Raw genomic sequence first — 23,673 nt, 5'->3', positions numbered from 1 at the left:
CAAATGATTAAAAAATAAATAACCCTAAAGAGTTAAAAGGTCCTCAGTTCAAATCATTCCTGAAATGGATTCAGTTTAAAAAAGGGATGAAGAAACACAATTGGTCCTTGAATTTTTGGTTACCCTTATTCCTCTTAGGAAAACCTTGATTTTCCGTTTACCTTTAGGTGAATGTGGGTATACGTGTATGTGTGTGTGCATGTGTGTATTTTCATATTATGTATACACATTACCTGTATACAAATAATGTATATGATTTGTACATGTTTATATCTATTTACCAGTCTTTCTCTGTCTATGTCTCTATCATCTCTATCTCTTTGTGTCATACCAGCTCCAGTGCAGCCTTTTCAGCGTGGTCCATCCAGAAAGGTTGGAACTGCAGTTTCCTGCTTTCCCAGTCACTGGTAGGATTTTGTGATAGAGTTAAGCAAAGTCCCCTCCGAGTTTGTGGGTTCACCTCTGTATTAGTGCTCCTTTCCCCCTTTCCTCCTAACCAGCATCACTTTTATTTTGGATAGTGAGAGCGAGCATCATCGAGGCTATTTGCCATCAACTCCCCAGGAAGCCTTGACACAACACTACACTGGGGGAACATTGTGAAGAATGACAACGGTGAGGGCCTTCTGTCTTTGTTGCCTAGCAGGGGAAGTGAGGGACTGACCAGCATTAACAGTGCCCTTTGTGAGGATGCTGAATGTTGATGCCAGCCTGGCTGTTAACCTCTACATCAGGGGTGTCCAACCTTGGCAACTTTAAGACTTGTGGACTTCAACTCCCAGAATTCCTCAGCCAGCAAAGCTCTACAGGGTCTCCTGGTAGCTTTGCTGCAATTGGTTTGCTTTAAAAAAGTTATTATGTACGGCTGCTTTTCTAATGCTCGTCGTTTCCAAGGGCCTTACTATTAAAACCTAGCACCACTGCTATCATACAGGGACATATATACCCACCATTGTAGAGGGTGCTTTCATATTTTCTCATTTCAGTGTCTGAAAAGAATTGCCAGGATACATTTGAAAGGTTAATTTTCTGGGTAATTGCTTTATAGAACAATTAAGCACAGCACAAGGGCACAGCCACCAACATAAAAGGCAGCAGATGCGGCTGAACTTTCAAAAGCTCTTCTGCATCCAATAAGAAGCTTGGTTATTGCGTGCTTCGAAGATGTTGAAGTCTCACTGTCACCCAGATGTGAACCACCTGAGACTATTCCTCTGTTCTACCCTTAACTTTAAAGATCAGGGGTGCATCAAAAACCTCAAGGATTGATGGGAAAATGTGAAGTTCATTTCAGATTCTGTTTCTCTTAACCCTATCCCACCAGCCCCAGTAAAATCAGATTAAAATGCCTCCAGCGACTGATGTTTGGAGGTATTTAAAGTCAGATCAAAGCTTCTAACCAATTCTTTTAGGTAGCACATTTGATGAGAAACACAGGTGATCTAAAATATTAACCCAGCAGCCTAGCTAATTTTCTCTTGCTGCCCTGAATTCTCCCTTCTGATCCCCTTAAAAGACCAAGCATGAAGAGGAAAATGATGTTTTAATAGACTCATAAATCATCCTAATCTCCCCCAGTTTCTGGATATGATTTTTCCCCCAACATTTTAACCCCATTGTAAAATACTTGGTGGGATGAGAAGATACAACATGCTTGCTCTCTTTGACTGTCTGTCTCGTACAACTGTGCATTTATGCTCTATAGATGTATCCATCTGCATTTTGCAAACTGAGAGACGATCAGGATATGACTTTCTTTTTTAGATTTTTGAACAAACAAGCAAGCAAACAACAAACAAGTTGGTTCCTCTTCACAGAGAAGTGAATATTCCCCAAACTGAGATCTTTTCAGAAAGGCTGATAGCAAAAGAGCTAAGCAATGAAAGGGGGACTGCAGAATTAAATACCTAGATGGAAGCATGAATTGAGTACTGAAACGTTTCCCCAAGACAGGAAGAGTCTTTCCAAGTGATCTGTATGTGAGGAAATGCAATATTTATGCTGAAGTATGCAATAATCTCGTTTTTTAAAAATTTAACAGACCTCAAGCAGGTGGAATACACAAAGCTGCATCTCATCTCAGCTGTTCTTGCTCTCCTCACCTGGAGTACAGAGGGCTTTGAGAAATCAAGACTCCAGGTACAACCACAGCATCCTTCTACAGATTCTTCTCTAACTTTGAAAATAAAGGTAAAAAGAAGGTGCTCACAGTCTTTGGTGGTGCTTTAAAAATGGCGGTGGGAGGAGGGAGAGAAAGCAGGGAAGTGTAACCTTGAAAACAAAATGCCAGAATAGTGATATAAGCATTTAGTCCTGAGACCAAGAAAATGGTGAGAAAGAAACTTAAGATTACCCCATCTTGATTCTATTTGTTATAAGAAGTTTCAGGTTTTCAAGATTCAACAATAGCGTTCCTGCCTTAAAAGGTGACAGTGGCCAGGAGGTATGGACCCCTGGTCACTATAATTGGGGAGTTGCTGGTTTGGGAAATTGAAGACCTCTACCCAGTGATCATCCCTTGCTACCTTTCCTCCTCTCCCCTTCCCATGACCACTTCTGCAGTCCTAATGTGGACAAAGCTATGGCTTTCCCAGTAGTAATATATGGCTGTGAGAGTTGGACCATAAGGAAGGCTGAGTGCCAAAGAATTGTTGCTTTCAAATTGTGGTGTTGGAGAAGACACTTGAGAGTTCCTTGGATTGCAAGGAGATCCAATCAGCCAATCCTAAAGGAAATCAATTTTTTTTTTTAAAACAAGTTTTATTAATTTTTAAAACACACAAATTATCATTATTCATTACATGTTTAAACCTTTTTCCATTGTAAATTTAACAAGTCAGATAAATTATGATTCTGTTTTAAACCATTTCCATATAATATACCAAAACCTCTTATTCAATTTCTCTTTACTTCTCTTTACTCTTATTCAATATCATTATTATTATTTCATCTGATTCTTTCTGACTTAGTTACCATTATTCTCATTCTATATTTCTACAAGTTTTTACCAATTCTCCCCCAAAAAAGACATATACACACAACACACAAAACATAAAAAAAAATCTTTTTGGAAAGTAACTTGGGCCCAGGTATCTCTCTCTTCATGGACTTCAATTATATTCATGCTCATCTTACATATCATTACTTATTTTATTTACCATTCTAACCCTTCTATATTAACTTCTCCACATATTTCACACTTCTTAATTCTACCTTAATTAATCATCTTAGTTTAAATCATTATATTTGTATCTTTTGTCCATTTTTATCATCCCTTTGTCTCATCCCTTATGAAAAAAAAGAAAATCAGTTTCTCCTGAAATCATTAATCAGAGTATGATGCCTTTCTATCTCCCCCTAAGTTAATCAAATTAATCTTTAAAATAATATCTAATACCCAATCAGATTTTGCTTGGTACATTCTATCTAACTAATACATCCAACACAATTAAGTGCCTAATTAGACAATAAATCCAAATATTAAAAAGAAATACTATAATAAAAATTTTATAATAACATCAATACCATAATTTTATTAAACTCTTTAATTAAAACAATATTCTAAACCTCTCCTATTATTAAGTTTTAAAGCCAATCATTTTTAAACATTTTAACATTTTAATCTCTTATCAACTCTTAAACCATTGCAATACTACCATCTCATCTTATGTACCTTGCAAAATCTTTTTTTTTAAAAAAATTATACTTTATCCATTATCCATAAAAATTCCTTTTTTCCATTTAATTTCAAAACATTGTAGCTTTTCTCCACCTTTTCCCTTTCTTTCTTTTCCCAACAAACCTTTCTACCCCCTTCTTCTAGCCTCTGCCTTACCGGCTTCCCTTCTCTGTCGTATTTCTTTTCCCCTTTGTTTACAATCATCATATTGGTTTTGCACTTTATTTTTCCCTTTCTTAAATGTTTTTTTGGATCTTAAGTCCTTAAATCCTTTAGTTTTCTTCTTTTCTCTTCTCTTCTTTTCTTTCTCTCTTCCTTTTTCTGGATCAAATTCTGAGATTCATTAAAGATGGCTCCTTCCTTTCTTTCTTGTTCCTCTGCTGTCTTCATCTGTTGTAATTTTTGTTGATAATTAGTAAGCGCCATTTCTAAGAAAAGGAAAGCTTCTTCCACACCATCTTTACCATTTTTTTTTTGCTTGTTCATATTCTTTTCTTAGTTCCTCAACAGAAAGAGCCATTATAAATCTTTTCTTTTCTTTTCTCCTTCTTTCTTCTTACAACAACCAGAATATTCAAAAGAAAATAAAAAAGATAAAACAGTCCCAAAGTTATCAATCAGTCCAAACCAAGGCAGAGTTCTCACTTTTCTCCTTCTGGGGTAATATCAATCAAAGAGAAAGAAAGTCCAAATCTGTTTAAAATCTTATTACAATATATTCTAGTCTTCAAATCCTTAAGGCATCTGCTCCAACAAATCTTAGCATACAAATATTTTCTTCTTAATCCTCTCTCTTCCCACTCATCGCTTAAAACCAATTTCCACCTAAAAAAATAGGTTTCTTAATATCCAGTTATTTATTCCGTAGGAAAAGAGGAAAGCTATCCTTTCAGCACCTTCAAGCAGCCGCTTTTTCCTCTTCTGGCAGGTATTATTCAGAGAATCATACTTTTCAGGAATTTTATTAAATATGTCTTAGAGTCCTAGGAGCCAAGAAAAACTTTCTCCTCTCAATCACTTTCTCCACTTCCTCCTGCGCATTCTTACCCGGCTGCCAGCTTCTTTGTGGCGGCCATTACAGACCCCGCCGCTGCACCGTCCTGGGAAAAGGGAGTTCTGCCGGCCAGGGAGGAGTCTGCAGCACCCCCAAACCCTTCTCCGGATCCCCCCACCTTCAGCTGCCCCTGCAAGTGGCCTAGCTCCGACTACCCGGCTGGGTCAGAGCCCCAAAAACGGCTAGCGCGGCAGGGATCGCGCAGCTTCGCAAATCAATTTTGACTGCTCGTTGGAAGGACAGATACTGAACTTGAAACTCAAATACTTTGGCCACCTAATGGGCAGAGAGGACTTGTTGAAAAAGACCCTGATATTGGGTAAGATGGAGAAGGGATGGCAGAGGGTCAGATGGGTAGATAATGTCATTGATGCAATGAACTTGAATTTGGTGAGTTCCAGGAGACACCAGAGGACAGGGAAGCCTTGCATGCTGTAGTCCAGAGGTCTCCAAACTTGGCAACTTTAAGACTTGTGGACTTCAACTCCCAGGTTGCTGTAGTCCATAGACTCCACAGTGTCACAAAGAATCAGGCATGACTTCGCCACTGAACAACCACAAAGTGAGGCCATCTTTTGAGCAACAAGAATTTGGGAAGAAAGGGGACAAAGAAGCCGAGACTCTTTCTCATGTTAAAATTGTAGTTTGTTTGATGTTACAGCATCCCAGCCTTCAAATAGCCTTGGAAGGAAAATATTCTGGGCAATGGCTAAGAAGGCTGATGAACAAGGGCACAGGATCATTTCCATGGCATCATCCAACTTCTACACATCTAGCAAGGGCAAAAGTTCTATGTTGTAGAGACAGACAGTTCTCGCATTTTAATAAAAATGCCTTCAAGGGGTGAAGTGTAAAAGAAGGGCTCTGAAAGAATCTTTAGCTAGAAGGCATATAGTGCCAGCGCTTTTTATGAAGACAAAGTGTACATTTTACTATTGTGTTTGAATGTTTGGAAAGGACCAGGCTTATTTTCTCCAAGTTTAGCCTTGGAATTGGGATTTGAAATTCCAGAAATTTTGCTGTCAGTTCTGGAATCTGAAATGCTAGCATACAATATTTGCAGGGCGTTTGGTTAGAGATGGTTGATTTGGTAACATGTCTCTGCTAGATGGGGAGACAATCGTACTGAGGACATGTTTAGGAGAACACTTGTTTTGTGAAAGACCCATAAACATTGAAAAAAAGTATCCAGTATTTGGAAAAGAATTGTGTGGTACAGGCAGCAACAGAATTGTGATGGTTTTGCAGCTGGGGTCTCCAAAGCAATAACCATGTTTGGGACTATAAATATAGCCATGGACCATTGTCAAGTTTTTCAGAGTTTCTTATCAAAAGGCTGGACTATGCGGGGGAAAAGACTTCACTATCATCTCCAGACTCAAAGCATTGTGGTTTGAGAGCTGGGAAAAATATTTGAAAACTATTTCTAAACCAGAAAGTTGAAAGATTCACTAGACGAGAACAACTACATAATACTTGAGTTTTAAAAACTGCTACAAAAATTATTGGGTCTTTGGTATAACTAGTTTAGAATTCATATTTTGCTACAATTGACCTACTTGTCATAGTAGACAATTCCCAAGGGACTGGCTGTTGTTTAAATCAAGGTCCCATTCCTGCCCTTTTAAAATAGTGCTCTAAACTGAGATTTGCTTTAATAATTTATTTCAACTCTAGCTAAGTAAATCATGGAATCTAGTCTGTCCTTCCTTCCTTCCTTCCTTCCTTCCTTCCTTCCTTCCTTCCTTCCTTCCTTCCTTCCTTCCTTCCTTCCTTCCTCCCTCCCTCCCTCCCTCCCTCCCTCCCTCCCTTCCTTCCTTCCTTCCTTCCAATCAGGACTGCAAAAATGATAGATGTATAGAGATAGATTATATATATAGAGAGAGGGGGGGGTAGGGGGGGAGACAGAGAAGAAGCACAATGACCAGTTTTTCCACATTATCACTACATTGTATAATTCCATATTAACAGGATTGAACCTGATTTTTTTCTTCCTAAATCTTATTTACAATAATATGAATAATAAACCAAAGCAAGACAACTCAAATTGTATGGATCATAGTCACCTTATTATATATTACGTTTCTAGCACTATAAAATCAATGCACAATCCTTCATAAGCATCCACGGAATCCTTTGTTTTTTAATACAAGATTTTCCAAAAATTTAACCTGCACCATGTCAAAGACTTTTTCTACATCCCATGAAACCACCAGTGCCAATTCAAGTTTCTCTGATTATAACTCTAAAACACCAGTGAGCAATCTCATATTATCTAAAATCTGTCAGCCTTTTAGAAATGAATTATCAAGAGTATTATAGTTTGCAAATTCTGTGCCAGAATTGCTTTCAAGTGTTACTTAGCATCTCTATTTAAGCAAAGAAAGCAGATGGGAATTGCCCAGTCTTTACTTGGGTTCAGTTCAATTCATATCAAAACTGATATGCTAATTTCACAAAATGAAGGGTGGGCAAACACCTCTATTTATAAAAATATATTAGACAGCTCCAACAATATAGGAGCAAAAATATGTATTAGTTATCCTATTACATTCTAGAGGAGAACCATATGGACTAGCAACCTTCTGTTTTTATAAATGTAAAATGCATTGTACAGGTAGTCCTCGACTTACAATCATTCATTTAGTAATCCTTTGAAGTCGGAGCATTGAAAAAAGTGATTTATGACCACTTTTCACATTTGCCACGGTTGTAGCATTCCCCGTGGTCATGTGATCACAATCCAGACGCTTGGCAAGTGGCCATGTAATTATGACAGTTGCACAGTCCCAGGGTCTCGTGATCACCATTTGTAACCTTCCCACCATTTGCAACCTTAGCAATAGAAAATTTGGGCTCAATTGTAGTCCTAAGTCAAGGACTACCTGTAGTTCCAATAACATTGCATTTAATATAGTGCAGCCAAATCAAGCATTTGATTTGTTTACAAAAATTGTTTACTTTGTCATCAAAAGCCATCGAGTCAGCACTAAGGATAAAAGTTTTAACAGGTATAAAGTATAATTTTTTTGAAAAATGTCTTTAAAGATATAATAACAGCTACGCAAAATTTCATAAATTCAAATATATTTAATATCTTTCAAAAGAAGGAATTTAAATTATTACATACTTTACACACTGTTGGCCTCAATCTAGAAGCTGACTGCATAAAGTGGACATGGAATTCAGCAGATATACAAGAATTTATATATTGTTCCGAAGTAGGATTTTTCTCACAAGCACATAAACATTTTTCATTTACTTTTCCAAATTATTATGCTCAATTTTCCCTCTTCATCTTTCTGAAAAAGTTATCTCAGGTTTTAAATTGCCCAAATTATAGAAAGTCTTTCTTTTCTTAGAAGAATATCCCAGATCTTTAACATTCATAGAATATAAAGATATAGTTTATGAATATAAAGATATAGTGTATGCCCCTCACAAATTTAGTAACAAAATAAAACATTTAGTAACAAATAAAAACAAATTTCTGAAACACAAGGGAAATATTAAACTTAGAGAAACTTAAACTATCCCATCTGTAATAAAAAGTATACAATTGGTGTATTTGTAGAAATAAATTAACATTTTCAGATAAAGAACCCACCCCCCCAAAATACCTTTTACTTCCTGCAAGGTGAACTTCAAAATTCTTTACCTTTGTTAATTATCTGGGGTGGGTGGGTAGAAAGGAAATCAAGAAATAGCATTATGTTCATTCTTCTATAATCCAAAGAACTTGTTTATTGAGAGAGCTGCAAACTATTATTTCAAGTTGACTTAAAGGAATTTAACTACAGTTAGTCTGGACTGCGATTTTGAATGCACATGGAGAACCCACATAATATGCAGGTTCAATTTTTAGACTGTTTTCAGTTTCCAATGAAATTCACCTTTCAAACAGCATTAGAAACTGAACTTGCTCCGTGTTTAAGTAAATATTGAGGAATCATATTTTTACTGAACAAATCTCCTATCCAAACCATTGGTCTTCAAGGCTCAAAATTTCACAAATGAAGGCAAATATATGTGTTCCAGGATAATGTAATCCCGATGACTGACTCAGATTGGATCAGTCAACATTTCTTTAGAGACCCAAAGGTGCTTTTTCAAAAGGCAACTGGACTTTGTTTTTCCTTGAAGACATTTCACTTCTCATCCAAGAAACGTCTGTTCAGAGCTGAAGAAGATGCTTGGATGAGAAGCGCAACATCTTCAAAGAAAAACCAGAAGGCCCAGTTGCCTTTAAAAAAGCACCTTTGAAACAACCATGACCTGGATGACTGAGAATCTCCCTAGATATTTCTTTCGTGAATTTTAAATCTATGTTTTTTAGTTGATCAATCTCCATCTCATAAAACTGTGATCACCAAGTCCATCTTCTGCATGTTGGCCTTGACTTTTGCCAAAGCCCAAGTTAGAGTTTTGAAGGCATCAAAAGTTACATTTAAAAAAAAAGGCTCAGGGATGTTGATAGAATCTTGAGTTGGAATAATTTTTTTATATTGATCAGAAGTAATATCACTACTATAGATATCAGAAGTATCAACTCTATCTTATAGCCTTTGCTTACAAATTTGCCCACAGATGACATTTTCTCTCAGTATATGAGCTATGGAATGGGATAAAAATAGCTTTTGTTATCTGAAATTATTATTCCTCTGCCAGTATTAAAAACTTAATTAAAAAGGAAATAGATAAATTTTCCTTATCAATCTAACAAGCAAGCAGTCCAACCTAAGAGGTATTCTCTAAAGATAAAAAGAGTGAGAATTGAAGTTTAAGTTGTTTCCATTTTAACCAGATGTCAATCTCTACTCTTAATTCCATTGCACAATTTTCCTAATTCTAATATCCTTCAGGCACAACAGACTACAACTTCTGCACTTTGGGAACACCAAATCTAAAACGATAGAGGGTATCATTTGAGGGGAAGTAACTTTGGAACCCCTCTTAGTAAGTACCTTGTATCTTCAGAAAGTACCATCTCCTTCCTTTCTTTTGAGTGGCTACCATCACTCACATTTAATATTTTATCCCTATGATAATGATTCTCAATGCTGCAAAACTCAGATTTTGGATCAGTGTTTTCTTGCCCGTACAACTGAAACTGCATTTATACAGTTTACAGCCTTGGTGATATTAATTCTTCGAATTGTTTCCTTGATGGATCTGAATTACATTGCTTAATCAAAGACCAGATCATGTATCTTAAGATGGAATATGGAGTCCGCAATGTAAAATAAAAAGTCCTCGCAAAAAGCAGAATCCTCTGGAAGTCTCTCTTTCAAGAGTGGCCAATAGACTTGATTTAATCTCCCTAATAAGATCTGAAGGCACTGTCTGAGGTGCTGCTGCTGTAGGCCATATGGAACCATATTTTAGTCACACTGCTGTGCTTGCTGGAATTAAAAGAGTGTTGTCATTAATCTCTGTTCTCATTTGAAAACACAAACCTATAATTCTCTTTCCATGGCTATTTCTTATGTTCTTCAAAGCAGAATGTTCTTTAAAAGCAGCAACCATGCAATGCGAAAAAGATTTCAGAAGGCCAGAACAATTCATGCTGAGAACTGCAATACTGTTAAATTTATAGCAAGCCATTTTTGTAAATAGACTGATGGGTCCGTAGAAATAAGACAAGAGACCACAGGGCTGGCTAGGAGCAGAGAAATTCATGTTAGTGAATTGGAGTGGGGTTTACTGATGCATGTTGAATCACTCAAAGGTTGCAATATCAAATTATGGGTTTTACATACAAAACAATCATTACAAAGCTCTGTGCCGATGGCCACTTCAAACATAGTATTTTTAATGGGTAGTCTCTCCCAAACAACCTGAGATGAAGGACCCCTATGAATGGGCCTAACTCTTGTGTGGGCAATCTAAGATTCCCAGAACCTCTCAACATTAAAACTCCCTTTTTTACAACCCTGTAATCCCTTAATTCAGGGTAGAGTTGGAGCAACTGGATGGAGCTGAGAGTTTACTGGCTGGATGCCCTTCCTGACACCATGCAGAGTTCACAGCAGATATTTTTTTGATAGCGCTCTAGGAGAGAAACAACTGCATCTTCATAGACTTGAATTTTGGTAGCATAATGTTGAGAGGAGAAACTTTCAACACAATGCTATCAAAATTCAAGCCCATGGAGATTCTCAATCATCCAGGTCATGATTATCCCAAGGGTGCTTTCTCTAAAAGGCAACTGGAGTTTCTTGGTTTTTTTTTCCTGTTAAAACATTTCACTTCTAAAGAAGCTTCTTCAGTTCTGAACTGGATGAAAAACAAAACATTTTCAAAGGAAAAAACCCAAGAAAGTCCAGTTGCCTTTTGGAAAAAAGCACCTTTGGAACTTTTTGGGACTAATAATCTGTAGCAAATCACCATTTGTTGAAGCCATGATTATTTTTGCTCATTTTCAAAAACAGAGGGTAAGTACACCTATTTTTCCCATTTTTTCTAAAAGCCTAATCTTGGGAATCTCCATCATCACCACATCTCCAGCAGCTCCCAGAAGCCTCTCTCTGCAGAACAAGAGGTCAGCTTCCTGAAAAAGCAATTGTTACCTGTCCTTCCTCAAACCCCATACAACCTTCCACTGAGAGCTGCTCTGTGTCACTAGACAACTACAGTATTTATTTATTTGTACCTCACTTTTATTATTTTTACAAATTGGTGAACATATCTAGTATAGTTTCTCCTCTTATTTTCCCCACAACAACATCCCTGGATGGTGAGTTTGGCTGAGAGAGAGAGAGTGACTGGTACAATACCACCCAGTTGGCTTTCATAGCTAAGATGGGACTAGAACTCACAGTATCTAGCTTTCTAGTCTTAGCCACTAGATGTCAACCCTGAAGCCATCTTGGGACATCTTCAGGGCTGCCACAGTAGGGCTGGCTAGAGCTATGGAAATGGGAGGGGGCCAGGGGGAGATAGAGATAGCTGGGGATTTGTAGCCAAAATAAAATTCTTTCTCCTGGGAACCAAGAATATTCTCACCAGGTACTGAGGAGCCATAGACTGAAACCAACTGGAGTTTGGATGGTGACTGGATTGGATCATGTGATGGACACATGGACTGACTTTTAATTTGGGTGAGGAAAACCACGGGGCTTTCAGATTCCAGTTTTCACCAGATGTGCCAATATGACATGCCTAATAAATTTGGACTTTGAGGGACACCTTGGCCTCAGAGTTTTGATTGTGTTGGGTCTGTTACTTGGAACCTTGACACTAGACCAAGCTTGCTATCCTAAGTTGCCGACACACATGAAAACAGGAGTTCTTTTTTTTGTGGCAATGAAATATCTTGCCGGCATAAATTCATTAAGCTGTTTGCCTTAATGAAGTGAGCAGATGGTTTAGATATTGTGTCATGAACTTTGACCATCATCCTCTGCAATTTTGACTGTATTTTAGCAACAGTTCTGGGTTTTCTTTTCTTCTCTTTCAAATCTTTTCTCACAGAAAACAATTCATGAATGTAAAAACAAATCAAGTTATGCAGTTCGTTATGCAGTTAAAAGTGCACATGCAAATCAGCTTAATCTTCTGGGTTTAGGGTTGTTTTTTTTAAAAAAAGAATATGACAGACATCATACATTCAATTACCCATCCTATATTTAACTCCTGAGTCTAGGAAAGGGTCTGCGACTCAAAGGAAAGGAAATTTCATTAGAAATGAAATGTATGAGTAAATTAGAAAACATTAGTCTTTCATATGAGCACGGATGTGGCTTAACTGGAAGTGCTTATATTTAACAAAAAGCAAAGACCGTGTCGTTCCATGAGAAGGCATCTGGGGAACATCTGGCTTTCCCTGCATTCCACAGTGGGCCTCAACCACTGCAGATCTGTTTGGATTATTGGTCCAACAGTCCTTCCCAGGTGCATCTTAGAACTGCTTTAGGATCTGCTAATCCTTATCTAATGAATCACACACCTATGCGTATCTCCTTGGAAATATATTCTGTAAGGTTGGATGAGAACTATTTGTAGAGATGATTGAGATGACAGTGACTTGAATTCTGCCTCTGAATCAGAGGCAACTTCCAGCTTTTTCAAGACAAGCTGACCCCAAATCCCCCTTTCTACCACTTACTAACTCTTCTGTGGCTAAAGAAGTTCCAAACTTGGAAAAACCCCAGAAAGAAGTGTGGCAGGGAAAGCCATGTGAAAGGTAATATAAATTCTGCTCTTCCAGACATCAGTTCCTTCCTATCGCTTTCAAAGGAAGATGGCTTCCTGCCTAAGATTTAGTGTCTTTGTTGGTTTATCTCTAGCAGGGCATTTGAAATGTTAGTTAAGTGCACCTTCCTCGGTTAGAATACCAGTTGGAGAGTTAGTGTTTGTTTCTGAGTAAATATGCATATAAGATTAACAGAATAACAGAGTAACAGAGTTGGATGGGATCTTGGAGGTCTTATAGTCCAACCCTTGCTCAGGCAGGCAACCCTATGCTATTTCAGACAAATGTTGTCCAATCTCTTCTTAAAAACCTCCAGTGTTGGAGACCCACAACTTCTGAAGGCAAAGCTGTTGTACTGGTTAATTGTTCTGACTGTCAGGAAATTTCTCCTTAGTTCTAAGTTGCTTCTTTCCTTGATTAGTTTCCAATCATTGCTTCTTGCCTTGCCTTCAAGTGCTTTGAAGAATAGGTTGACCCCCTTTATTAATGTATTTATTTACTTTATCAATTTACTTATTTGAAAAAAATAATCCTGGGCAGTTTCTCCCCAAAGCTGCAGCTACAGTATATATTATTTTAGTGAATCAGTCAATAAACCTCCTATGTACAATTTATTTTAAAATAATCATTAATGTGCTCCAAAACACGGGTAGGAAAAGAGAGACCTAATCAGCAAGAAGCCCTTGAACCCATGACTTTGGGTTGCTCAAGGGCCAATTCCAGACACAACTGCTGAAAACCAGGAGTGTAATTTAAAGGTATCAAAACTCAGAAACAGTAGTGTAAGTCTTACATTATATTTAACATAGTATTACAAAAAGAAGAAAATCACTTCTGGCCAAGACAGCCATATTGTACTGCCAATATCAGAAATATATATATATCTGAACAATCCTTTGGCTTCTGGGCTTTGCATATGGGGCACCCTCAGATGGGACCAAACAACTGGCTGCGATGTTAAGACTTGTCTTATGATCTTATGTTACAAAGAAAAGGCCCAGTTCAGATGTAACAAGAACCCAGGTTTGTTGCCCCTTGCTCCCTCCTGCTCTGTGCATACTCTTGTTCATCATTCCTGTTCTTGGTAAGTTAATCAAACCACAATGTGAGAAATTTTGAAATCATGGGGAGTTGTATTTAACATTGAAACTGGTGTGTCAAGGGGAAGAAGAGTAAATTAGGTCATACTACTCATAATTCGTCAGGGTCAGAAAGCTCCGATTCTCCACTGGGAAAGTATTTGTAATGACATAGTTTCCTCTTTAAAAAAAAAAATAGTTGAGCTCCTCACTTCTCTGAGGACTTCTTAGGTGCTGGCCATTGCTGATTATATATTAATACATTTATTTTATAGAGCAACATTAGACCCATCTCTGAATGATTCAATCTAACACGTCTTTCTTTCCACACCTGAAAGCCAGTAATAGTGAAGTTGAAGGAACATTGATGATGTTACCTAGTTTGGTAATGAACCATCTGCAAGAAAACCATCAAGCTCAAAGAGCACCAAGGACCCCACTGCTCAACCCTGAGCTACAAATATTGGAACCATTCATTGCCTGCAGATTCTGGGTGTTGAAGTCCCCACCCACCTGACCTCAACAAAGGATGGGTTATATTTTCCCGGATCAGGTTATTGTTGCAAAGAAAAAGATTCCCTTCCTACAAAACCACAATAAAACCATCTTCTTTCTCTCCTTTTCCCAATACTCCCCTGACGTCTTTTCTAAAGCCTTCTGTAAAATTTCTAATCTCACAACGGAATTTTAAATGGTTGCTTCATGACCGACAACATGTGCTCTCTATCAGCCCAAGCTTGTATTTACATACTTTTCATGATAAATCAACATATGGTTCTTGTTTCGAGAGAGTGGAGTGCTTCATATGACATTATCATTCCCTTATTAATACTTGCTTTCTTTTGGGGAAGATGGCAAAGGGAGCCTTGTTTGTTTGTAGTTCTTCAAGTAAAAGAAGCAACAACTCTGCTAATGATAGTATTGTGATTCTTGCTCCAAGCTGGTTTGCTGTCAACCCTGAAAACAGATGAAATCCCCCTCTCCTCCCCTACCAGTCTTAGCATATGCATAAAAGAAGAAGAAAAAGAAAGAAAGAAAAAACCCTAGCAGGAATTTTGCAGCAGACCTGTTTAAAAATTTTCATTAGTTGTAATATTTTTGTTCTCGGAGTCAGTTTTGCATATAGATCATTTTAATGGGATTATGGTTCTTCCTTCCTGCTCTATCTCTTTTCATTTTCTGCATCCTATTTAATTATTTCCTGCACACATTGGAGATTACCTTTTAGGGCAGGCTGGAAGTGTAGGAAATAGGAACCAGATATTGTGGTATCTGTTCCTTCCTTGCAGGCCCAGACGCCTATTCTGCCTTTCTCATAATGCTTTGACCAGGGATGTCTAACCTTAGCAACTTTAAGTCTTGTGAACTTCAACTCCCAGAATTCCTCAGTCAGTGGGCTTCAACTCCCAGAATTCCCCATGACTGGTTGGGGAATTCTGGGTGTTGAAGTCCACAAGTCTTAAAGTTGCCAAGGTTGGACACCTCTCAAACCCTTGAAGGCATGTGTTTCCACAGACAGATGGGAGTAAACATCCAGACATTTTTTCCTGCTTATGTAATCACAAAAGACCTTTGTCATTTTGTTGTGTTCCCATTTCTTCCCTTCTCTTTGAACTGTGGTGAATAATTCCTCTGCTCTTTCCCAATTTACACCCTCTTGGATTCGGCAGACAGTTATCATATCCACCCTTTGCAATCCTTCAGCCAAGCTAAACACCCCCGTCACTCTTTTCATGTTTCCTCATAAATCAGTGCAAACCTTTCATCGTTTCTGTTTCCCTCCTCTGACTCCTGGCCAATGGGTTGACATTGTTTTGCTCTTTTGGTAGCCAGAGAATGGCCATTCCAGGTAAAGTTTGCCAAAAGGGCAGGATCAGTGCAAAACTTAATTAAAACCACCTTCTTGCTTTGATTCACCCCAGTTGTTTCACAGCCCAGAGCCTTGATCTCACAGCCCTTGGCTAGGACGAGTAAGACTTACTCATGCTAGCAGGGCCATTAATTGCACTTGTTCTAATGAGTGAGTAAGGGATTCCCGGATCAGCCTCAATTAAAAGCTGCTTTGAACAGCCCTTATTCATTCTGGGTTGCAACTTTGCATGCATCAGACATAGAAGAGATTCGAGAGCTGGTCCTGACTTCCTTCATTAGTTCAGGAAAAAAGGCTTCCATGCTTCCTTTCAGCCACCTCAGGGCAGTAATCCCAATCTTTCCAAAGTATTTCAATTCAAACTCTTGTTCTATTCAGTTGTCCCCATCTTGGGAAATCAAACAACTAGAGAAATCCTTCTGTCAGAGGGATTTGCCAGGTGCTCTCCAAATTCTAACTATCTGGAGCATCCAGTCTTAGGAGTGGCATTTTCAAAAGGAAAGTATTTCCCATGGTACATGGCACCTAAATATGGATTTCACTGTGATCCAATCTCAGGTGTCTGCATACAAAGGACCTACTTTAGAAGAATTGTTTTATTTTGTTGTCCATTCTCCCTTTGTTGCTGAAAAACTATAAGGAAGGAGATGGCTACACACTTGGCAAGCACCTGCCTGCAATTGGTTTATGTTTGCCAGATTTCTTTTAAAACAACTGACAGTAAGCATATTCATGTAAAAATAAGTAATATATTAAGAGAGGGAAAGCAGGGAGCATAAACTGCAACTGAGCCTGTGCAGGTGTGTGTTTTTTTTTAAATTATAATATTGTGAAGCAGTATTGGAAGGAAAAATCCAATTTAAAAGCTCAATGAGTCGAAGTGACAGAATATTCTGCATTGTTGTTTTGAACATGGAATGTTCCAATAGTACCTTTTTTACTGGCACAAACACAATTAAACACATCCTGATGCTTTTTATTCATTTGGGGATGAAAGGATTTATTTCCCAAGATTTGGCAGAATTTAATGCACTGCAGAATATTTAAGCTTAGTTCAGGTATAATGATCTTGAGCTAATAATCTCTGGTTTTATCAGCATAAGAATGAGCCATTTACTCTTCCTTAAGCCTCCTTAGTGATAGAATGGTCTAAAATCAAACTCAAACCAGGAAACTATGATTTAATTCCTGCATAATAAAAAAAAAGATAGAGAACTCAAAATAGTTCAGATATAAATGGAAAGAATGGTTTAATTTACTGTGATATCATCACTAAGGTACATATCAAGAGTTAAATTGATACATGGATTATTCTTTGAAAGTTTTTTGTAAATAATCATTGGGGTATAATGAATACTAAACAGTATTAAGGTGTGGTAGATGATGATAGAGATAGATAGATAGATAGATAGATAGATAGATAGATAGATAGATAGATAGATAGATAGATAGACAGATAGATGATAAAAACATATTTAGATGTTTCTACAGTGCTTAAAAACAATAAAAGTGGATCATTTGTGAAGCAGAATGCAAATAGAAGGATACATTTCTAGTTTTCACCATATTTATGTTATTCCCCTTCCTCTCTACAAGGTGATGAAATAATTTAGCAATATTCTTCTGCTTCCATTTCAAATAAATGATGACACATCCACCCAAATTCATATTATTTACTTACCAACCCTCCAAATCAATAACTTTTTTTTAATGAAGTATGCCAACTATCTCAATACACATCAAAATATGAAGCTCATTCTCAACAGCTCCAGTGACTTCTGTCATTTCCATTTCATTTTATATCCATCCCCTCTTGTGCTTCTTTGACAGTTGTACCTCTTTTAATTAAAACTGAAGAATTGAATCCATGGAAATATATTTTCTTTGAGTTAGCTTCAAATTTATCATTTGATGCTACTATGTGCAGAGCTGTTACAGTTCTTTGCAAAGCTATGATGGGAGGAGTAAATACTTCCTAAATAATTGCATTTTGTGTCTACAAATACATCCGAAAGAATAGGTGAAAATGGTTGGTTAATGTAGTGAATAAGGAAGCTGACTTTGCTGGGAATATGTGAGAACGATTAACTACACAAAGGAGGCTGAAACATTTTTTAAATCCCGAGAAAAGAGATAATATTCAGAAGTGGTTCAAGCACACATATCCTTGATTTACTGGAGTATAAGAATGAGAAAATTTAGCACAATCACACTGGAAAGAATCTCTCAATAAAAGTAGTTTATTGATGGTCTAGTCTGGCTGATGGTCTACTTAAGGAATTGATGGTCTGGTCTGATCTGGTGTACTTAGTGGGCCTGGTATCTAAGGACAATCCTGCTTGAGTTTTACAGATTCCAGAATTTATATAGATGTCGTTCTGATTATCTAAAGCAGTGGTCTTCAAACTTGACAGCTTTAAGACTTGTGGACTTCAACTCCCAGAATTCCTCCTCCAATCTTGTTAGCTCAGGAATTCTGGGAGTTGAAGTCCACAAGTCTTAAACTTGCCAAGTTTGAAGACCCTTGATCTAAAGATTGAGACAACATACTTAGGGAACACAAAGCCAATAGAAGCAACACCTAGCAACTTTGTCTGATCTCAAGAAAAGCTAATAGCTGGATGAGAAACCAGCAAGAAGACTGGGAAGTCAGAAAGTCATCCAGAAAGAAAACAATGGCAAACCATTTTGTATTGCAACTCATAAAGCAACATGGACATGGACATACCCATCTCAAGAGAGGCTTCACCTTTCAAATGAACACCTGTGTGGCATGCTGCAATTGGTCCAAGTCTAGCCTAAACTATTAGCCTCAGTGGAAAGATAAGAAAGGAAATGTACATACAAAGAGATTTAGGAGAAACATGTTGCATGTTAAAAAGCCAGTTTGGTTAAGGCACAAGGCTATAAAATGGAAGACCATCAGTTCAAGTCTCCCCTTGGCCATGAAAACCAGCTGGGTAACCTTGGGCCAGTCACTCTCTTTTCAGCTTACCTCACCTCACATGGTTCTCACAAGGAAAAGAAAAGGTAATGTTGGATATGTTTGCTGCCTTTAGTTATTTGTAAAATATTTGTAAAATAATAACCATGATTTTTAATAAGTTTTGCTACCTCTAATCAGGCAGACTTTCCAGAATTAATCAACAGTCAATAATAAGAAAGACCTTGTGGAGATCAGATAGGTTTCAGAATGATCTTGGGGAATACCGTAAGTGTATATTTTCTTCTTTCTGTATAGATTTAAAGATTAGGGGACTGTAGGCTAAAACATATGAAGAACAGTTACGGAATTGGGCATGGCTAGTCTAGTAAAGAGACAGGACAGGGGAGACATGATAGCAGTCTTCCAATATTTGAGGGGCTGCCACAGAGAGGAAGGGGTCAGCTGTTTTCCAAGCACCCGAAGGACAGACAAGGAATAATGGATGGAAACTGAACAAGGAGAGATTCAACATAGAAATAAGGAGACTTTTTCTGACAGTGAGAGCAATCAACCAATAGAACAGCTTGCCTTCAGAAGTAATGGGAGCTTCATCACTGGAGACTTTCAAGAAGAGAGTGGACTGTCATTAGTCAGAAATGGTGTAGGGTCTCCTGCTTGGGTGGAGGATTGGACTAGGTGACCTACAAAGTCCCTTCCAACTCTGTTAATCTGAGTGACAAACTATTCACTTGAAAGAAATCTTTCATGTATGTGATAATTTTATGTCTACTTTTTCTCTAGCATAGAACACGCACCTCCTTCTTAGCTAAAACTAGCTCTATCTCACCAAAGCCAAATGAAATAGGTTGCCCACTGATGGTGATTTTGGTGGGAAATTAAGCTTGGCGTTGTCAAAAAGTTGATGGGCATTCAATCCTTGAAAGGTTAGGATGTAAACACAAATTGTAACATGTTAGTTCCATGTGCAGCTTGTATTCCTTCTAATGGGTTCTGCATTCCATACTCAAGATATTTTTGGGTTCCTAGGTCAAGTATCAGAATATCTGGAGCTGAAACTGAGTTAATCTTTAGTCTTCTCTGCTGAAATGCAAGAATGTTTTTAATTCTTTCTCCTTTGAAAAAGGGTGTGACCTTTTTCTAACATTTCCACCATAAATCTTGTTATTCAGCCATGTATAGGATCAAGTTAGTCAAATGTCTAACAACCCTTAATTTATCCTGCATTTTTATAGGGAGGAAGTTCACATGAACGTTTGATTCTTTTAAAGAACATAATTGTTAAATGACAGGCCATGCAAATCCAATGCAAATAGAGATGAATTTTAAGTAATAACAAAATCAAAGCTAAACATTCAGAGACAGGGATTGGAGCCATGGCATAAAGCATATCTGCTACATGAGGAAAAGTCTAGCAGAGATCCAGACATTAACATACAGGGTGATCAGACGCTCACTGATATAAGAACATTTAAAAAAACTCAGAAAAGCAGCTCCTGACTAACAATCAGAGCAAGATGATATTTATTGGGTCACGAGGACTTAGAAACAACTAAGTGATTGAAACACAATATTTGGCCTGCATCAGTGGCCAATATTCCAGGGGTTTGAAACAGGATCAAAGAAACTTAATGTGGGGAAAGTAATGCATTTACAGTATGCCTATACTTTGTCAGCATAGTTCAGTATTTGTTCGGGTAAATTTTTATATCGATTTTAAAACCATATAGATTTAGCTTAAAATGTCATTAAGGGTATATTTGGAAAGAAAATTGTGCCATTGGAAAAGTAGGCAGATCAATTCCATTATACTGTATTTAGAGCATTCAACTGTCAATAACAAACAAATCTTTGGAATTCAAATGAAGAGAATTTTTCCAGTTATGATGGTGTGTATGAATGTGGTGGTTTATGTGTAGGTTTCCATTCTTTCAGCACCATTGAAGTTAGTAGAATAAATTGAGTACTGTATGAATGAGAGTCAGTTTGGTGTAGTGGGGAAGGCACCAGGCTAGAAGCCAGGAAACGGTGAGTTCTCGTCAGGGGTGGGATTCAAATTTTGTAACAACTGGTTCTGAAGGTGTGGCTAGGTGGGCATGGCTAGGTGGGCATGCCCATGTGACTGCATGGGCATGGATTTTTTGGCAGCAACACCCACCCCCCAATTTGGGGGCATTTTTACTCCCAGAAGGCTTCCCTGGGGCCCAGGAAGGAAAAAAAACAGAGCCAGGGGGGGTGCAGCAACTCCCTGCACTCCATTTAGGCACTTCCTGGGCCCCATGGAAGCCTCCTGGGGGGTGTTTTTGCTCCCAGGAAGCTTCCCTGGGGCCCAGGAAGGCAAAAATGGAGAGTGGGGAGGTGTGCCCCCCCCCCTCCATTTTTTGGCTTCTTGGGCCCCAGGGAAGACTTCTGGGCGAAGCAGTAAGTAGCGAGGGAATCCCAGCACAACTGATCATAGGAATAGCTGATCATCGGGAGGGGAAAAAGGAGAAATACCTTAACGAGTGACTGGGTGGGGAAGAACATCGTCAGCAATGTTGGGCACTCACGCAATTTTTCATGAATTGCGCATGCACAATAAGGACTGAATGGGCGGGGAGGGGAGTCGTGGGCAGAGAGGGGCGGGGCCAGCCAGGGGCACGATTTGCTGTTTCTCCGAACTGCGCAGAATCATAACAACTGGTTCTATAGAACCAGTCCAACCAGTAGAATCCCACCCCTAGTTCTAGTCCAACCTTGGAAACAAAGCCAGCTGAATGCCCTAATGGACTACTCACTTTCTCTCAGCCTTAGGAAGGAAGCAACGGAAAACCACTTTTGAAAATCCTTGCCAAACAAACTGCAGGGACGTGTGGAGGAACTCTTTGAGAACTGGACTTGATTGAATGGAAGAAAAAAAAAATGCTATGGACATATCAAGCACACAGAAATAAACAACATTTTGCTAGCACAAAGTTTTGGTCCCTCCCCCTTAATTTTTACACAGAATTGTAAAAATTCCTGGCTGAACATTAGATCTGTTGAAATTCAGTCTATTGACAGGCTTAGCAATAGAAAATTGACAATATTTTTTTCATGAATAGCTCTATTACACTTTTGAATTTAGTTGGCCTAATGGGGAAGCATAAAGAATTTTGCCCACAAATGAGTTTTTCTCCTTTTGGCAAATAATAAGATTCAGGAGAGTGTATCCTAAAATAGATGTATCATAAAGCTTTTACCCTTGAATGAAAACAGAATGAAGCATCACAGAAGGAATAGACAATCATCAGAATGCTGAGTATTTTATTGTAATTATTTAAAAAGTACATACAAAAGAATCTTTTCAGTCACTAGCAAGATCTTTATGGTTCATGGGCAAATGATTTCTGTAACAGGAGAAAAAAAATATGTTAGCTCTTCCACTCTTGTCTATAAGCGTGTAAAGTCAGCACAACTTTTAATTATTGTCATCTACTCTTTTAAAAAAAAGAGCGTAACCCCCTCCTACCTAAGGAGCTGTAGTGTTTCAGAACAATATGTCTCTCGAGATAATCTGTGGCAAAACGATGGATTTGATTACTCCATTGTTTTCAATCAAAAGAACATTCCTTGTTATTCAAAGATGTAAATTCATGGCAGGAACTGGTAATAAAATTGAGATTGGTGTATGTCCCGTGAGGAAGAATGCTCATATTTTTCTTAGCATTAATTGATTTGTTCTTCATGTCTTGTTATCCCATTTCAACCTGTTGTATGTCCGGTTACTTATTGACTATATTGTTGCTGTTGTTATTCTCCATGCCTTTTTCATTTCAGTGTGCAAACCAGAAGGAAGAAGAAGCCAAATGTGACAGATTCACAACAAAAAGAGACTGCGGTGGCAAACCGGCCAGTAGGATTTACAACTGTTTGGTAGAACTGGTAAGATGAAGCTCGCAGAACTAAATAAAGCGGCTCTCAGGGGCTAGATTAATTTGCTCACTGTGGTGTGAGCATGCCTGAAGGAGATAACATGGCAATGATTTCACCAGTGTGAACCTTCTATTTGGAATCAGAATCTGGGATAGCAAGGGACAGCAAATTGTCTCTAGCTCTTTCTGTGTATCTAGTATATCTTCCGACATAATTTCAGTTAAAAAAAACTGATGCAAATAGATTTTAACTTTGCTAGTTGAGGGTGGAGGGAAGAAAAAGGAAATAATGGACATTATTTTGAATAAACTCCCTTTTTGTGACCCTGCAATCCCTTAATTTGGGGTAGAGTCAGGGCATGGAGTTGAGCATTTACTGGTCGGATGCCTTTCCTGAAACTACGTGGAGTTCACAGCAGATATTTTTTCTTTGCACTCTAAGAGAGAAACATCTGCCACTACATAGGATTGAACTCTCAACTTTCTGAGTGGGAGGCAAGCATCTTCACCACCAGGCCACCACACCACTTAAATATGGGGTACACGCTCTGTGGATTATGAAGAAGGGGTGCTTCTCCATTCCAGGCTTAGAAGCCAACACCAAGGAGCAGTTCAACACCAAGAATATCTTCAAATGCAATGCAGGAACCATACTAATAGATAAATGGAATGCAGATCCTCCCATAGGACGTGTAGTTTATCTTCTAACAACTTGCTACTGTTCTCAAGTTTTGAAACAGTCTGATTAAGTTTCACTCTGCAACAGTCCAATTAAGTTTCATAAAAATGTTAGGAAACTATCTTCCTCTCAGTGTCTTCTAATTTATACAACTTGACATAATAGACTGTGATTAGCCAAGCATCTGATGCAGGGAGATATTTTTATCAGATACAAAGTCCCTCTTTCAGGAAGATGGATGGTTTACCAATGTGAAATATAAATAAACAAACAAACAAATA

The 23,673-nt window shown here is 38.1% G+C and overlaps 1 long non-coding RNA gene across 1 annotated transcript; it reads left to right on the top strand.

Annotated features, from left to right (window-relative positions):
* Positions 1 to 272: 272 nt before the first annotated feature.
* Positions 273 to 23,394, top strand: LOC148132226 (uncharacterized). The gene is made up of 5 exons (XR_015747321.1): positions 273 to 407; positions 522 to 615; positions 2,042 to 2,190; positions 22,619 to 22,723; positions 23,156 to 23,394. It is a non-coding gene; the product is annotated as an uncharacterized LOC148132226 (long non-coding RNA).
* The last annotated feature ends 279 nt before the right edge of the window (positions 23,395 to 23,673 follow it).

Source organism: Notechis scutatus, chromosome 2 (genome assembly GCF_049901735.1).
Source record: "Notechis scutatus isolate UNSWTSFEM ecotype Mainland chromosome 2, rNotScu1.2, whole genome shotgun sequence".
Taxonomy (NCBI): Eukaryota; Metazoa; Chordata; class Lepidosauria; order Squamata; family Elapidae; genus Notechis; species Notechis scutatus.
This window is presented reverse-complemented; position numbering and strand designations above follow the sequence as displayed.